The sequence below is a fragment of the Montipora foliosa genome, chromosome 8, assembly GCF_036669935.1.
Source record: "Montipora foliosa isolate CH-2021 chromosome 8, ASM3666993v2, whole genome shotgun sequence".
Classification (NCBI taxonomy): Eukaryota; Metazoa; Cnidaria; class Anthozoa; order Scleractinia; family Acroporidae; genus Montipora; species Montipora foliosa.
The window spans coordinates 30025522-30029331 of record NC_090876.1 but is presented as its reverse complement, the minus strand read 5'-3'; the positions used below and the strand labels follow the sequence as shown (position 1 = coordinate 30029331).

Genomic DNA, 3810 nt, shown 5'->3' with positions numbered 1-3810 from the left:
GAACTTCACCTGAAAACTAAATACAGTTGTCACTAATGCTGTCATTACTTAATATTTTAGTACTGAATTTGATGCCAGAATGAAGGAAAAGGCATTTCTAGGCTTCTAGATTCCAAAACACAGGACTACAAGTCTGAGCCCACCTAGGTACTTTGATACAAAACCAAAACATTAAAAAGTAAAAATACATCAAATGACAAAACTGTGAATTAAAAAACAGTTAATTATACAAACTCTCTTTCACCTTGTAAAGTGAGGTGACTTTATAATCACCTTGAGGCTGACTGAAAATGTGTAGTATTCAACAATGTCATCTTCCTGTAAGTGAGCGCTTTATAAGAAGTGTTCGTTTCACTCTGATCCTCTTGTTTTCAGAGTTTCTGGTTCTGCATGAATATATCATCAAAGAAATGGAAGACAGAAGTGGACAAACAAGGAAAACTGGATTCCTTCTCCTCTTCCTGCTCTGCTTCAAGGTAAGATGATGTTAAACTGAACAAATCACCATTTGGGCTTCAACATTTCTTTTTAAAATCGACCACTGGGATGATGCCTAAGTGATTTTAATAGCGCAAGATGCATGTGGCCTAGTAGTTGTCACACATGGACTTGCTGTTGTTGAACTTTAAAAAGAAATGCACAAAAAAGTCGGCTATTTGTTAACTACAAACTTACAACGTTAATAGACCTTATTCACTATGGCCGCCATGTTGGATTTGCTATTATTATGTAAATTAGCTACACACTTCTGAGGGGGCAAACAACACAAGTTCGAGAGATTTTAATGAACATCTTAGCCACCCAGACGATTCATTGAATGTTTTTCACTTAAGTAAAATACAATGATTACACAAGTTACTTCAATGTTTTTTTTAGTGAAAAACGAGGAGATAACGAAGTAGAAAGTCAAAATGTCAAAGGCAATCAAAGATATAAAAATTATCATAAATGGGACTTAATTCTAAATTCTAAAATGTACTTTTAGAAATGTTATTTCAATATTTCAACTAGCCGATTTTCCGCAATTTGCCCCCCAGCATAACACATGGCTAATTTGCATGACAATTTGAAAACCAACATGGCGGCTATCGTGAATAAGGCCTGTTGGATCTTCCTCTCACTTGTTCATGCAAAAAATACGTATCAGTCGTACAGGGCTTGTATACATTCCAGTCATTGCTTTGTCGGACAGAAATTTGGTTCGTGCATGTACTCTTTATCAGAGCAGAGAGTTACGTGTTATTTTTTGAAGGCAATGCTGTTGGTTCAAGAGAAAATGTGTTACGTTCTTGACAAGTTCTTGCCGCCATGTTTTTTTCCTCTTGCCTCTTGGTCACGAGCTACTTTCACCTGTTCCCAGTCTTACTCAATGTCTCTTTTTTGTCATGCCAATAGTCACGAATGAAATACATGAAATTAATCATATACTGAACTGCGGACATGAAATCAATTAAAGCTATGATCCTCGCAGTTATAGACACAATTTTAGCAATTGCGTAGAGAAGCTTGAAAAATTCAGGACTTCAACGGGGTTTAAACACGTGACCTCGCGATACCGGTGCGACGCTCTAACCAACTGAGCTATGAAGCCACTGATGTTGGGAGCTGGTCATTTGTGGGCCCTAATTTTCCCGTGAGGAATAAATCAATAAATGAAATGACTCACGTCAGCTGTGAGAAGAGATGCGAGGCGAGAGAAGAAATGGAGGCTCTTTATAAAGCTTGTGATCTTCCTGATGTCCCTGATGATGTTGATGAATTTGATGATGAGGGCTTTGAAGACGATGAGTTTTATGAGTGAATGACTGTTAAATGATCCCATGTAGAATCTACAGTAAAGCTAAGTTATTGTCAATGTTTTTACATAAAGCATTTATAGACACAGATAGTTAAAAACGTATTGGCGTTTAGAACAGTGTGGTCTTTGTACTGACTGACTGTTAAGCAAGACATTTCAGAATTTTCTTGTGAAAGTGAAGTACAGTAGCTCCGAGTTATCAATTTTAAGGAGTTAAGTTTAAATTCGTTGCAGTCCTGTTTTGTCATGATAAAAGCATATAAGAATGGAAAATGACTCTTGGAAACTTGTCAGAGTCTTCCCAATGCCATAGAGAAAGGGGACAGTAGTGGCATTTGATTTACTTCATGTAAAAGTTGCATTAAAATTAAAACATATTTGGAAAATTTTGTGTTGTTTCCCAAAACCCTTATCCCCCTGCCCCACCCTTTCTCATTGATACTAACACCAGTAAATGTTTGTCCCCCACCTACTTGAAAAATTAGTGACAGCCCTGGTTACAGCCGCCTACTTTAATAGGGTTTGCTGCTTACTTCATAACTTATTGAAGCCCCTGCTCTTGGTGTACAAGACAAATAAACCTTTCAAGATGGCTTCCAAAAAAAGGACATTACGATGTTACATGTTTACCACAGATCTACGACTAAAATCATGTCACCACACCATTACCTTTCCTGCTTAATCTTTATGAACCATAACTTTGTAGTATTCATCAAAACAACATGTGTTAAATGCTTACTGCTATTTTCATAATTCCGCAGAATCTTACCTTTAACTGCCAAGTGCCAAGTGCCAAGCGCCAAGCGCCAAACTGCATTTTGGCTTCAATAAATCAAATTTCCGAACATAGCCGGAAAAAATCTGCTCCACCTCCGCCTCTGGAGAGTGAACTAAAGTTTTTGTTTAGTTCACAGTTCGAACACCATTATGATATGTTTTTAGAAATTCTTCAGTAAAAGGATTTGTACAGATTCCATTGCTTTCCATTGGCGTCAAGTTCAAATGTAGGAATGTACCACGGGAACCAAAGATGCTGATTGGTGTGTTATGTCACACATCCATTGATTTAGTTATCTGTGGTTGGTGTCGGAAGTCTGATTGATGAAAGTCAAAAGACAGTTTGGCTGTTGGCACTTCCAAGATGAATTCCACAGAATCATGAAAATCGCAATAAATTACTTACTGAATCGCAAATGTATTGTGATGCAGCAGTCATGCTTTAGCCTTGTGAAACTTGGTAGCAACACTAGTAAAAGCACCCAAACTCAGCTCATCTCCATCTGAAGCTCACATAATCCACCTTGCACATGTAAGACACTGATTCTAATGGACTGAGCGTTGCATTACCATAATCGATGGCCTTCCTGCTATAAAATTTTACGATTTTTCTACCATTCTTCGGAGACAACACCATGATTGGCAAAAATTTGTTCTAAAACGTTTTAACGCTATGGATTGTGGGATTTTTGTCCACGGACTATGCAGGCCCCCAGTGGATTTCATGTTTAAATGATTGTTTTTATGGCCTGATTCATCCATAGTGTGTAATACCCTATTGCATGAAAATCAGGATCGCAGTAGATGCCACACCAGACAAAGCCAAATCTGATAGGTTTGGAGTTGTATTTGATTTTATAAAAGATCTCCAACTTGTGCCAACTGAGTGATGTTATGAAATATCACTTTACATTGTTGCTGAATTTTTTAAGTTTATGAAATCATATGGTTGGGTGGCTTCTAATGTAAGCCAATGCATTCTGCCCTTGCAGATAGACTGAAAAGAATAATACAATACAATACATACTTCATTGACTGCTCCCCAAAGGGGCTTTTCGGGGCCAATGAAACACAATCAACAAAACAACAAAACACAACAAATGCAACTGTTAAGAATCCTAACTGGCCGGAGGCAAACCATTTGGCTATTTACAAGTGCAGCTGGGAAGTTAAACCAGGGACTACCAAGAACAAATTCAGCGAGTGGTCAGAGCGGGTCTTGCCCCGGGATCTCC

General features: G+C 38.0%; 1 pseudogene; it reads left to right on the top strand.

Moving 5' to 3' along the window:
- Nucleotides 1-1039: 1039 nt before the first annotated feature.
- LOC138013400 (uncharacterized) overlaps nucleotides 1040-3810 on the top strand; it is a 7705-nt pseudogene continuing 4934 nt past the window's right edge.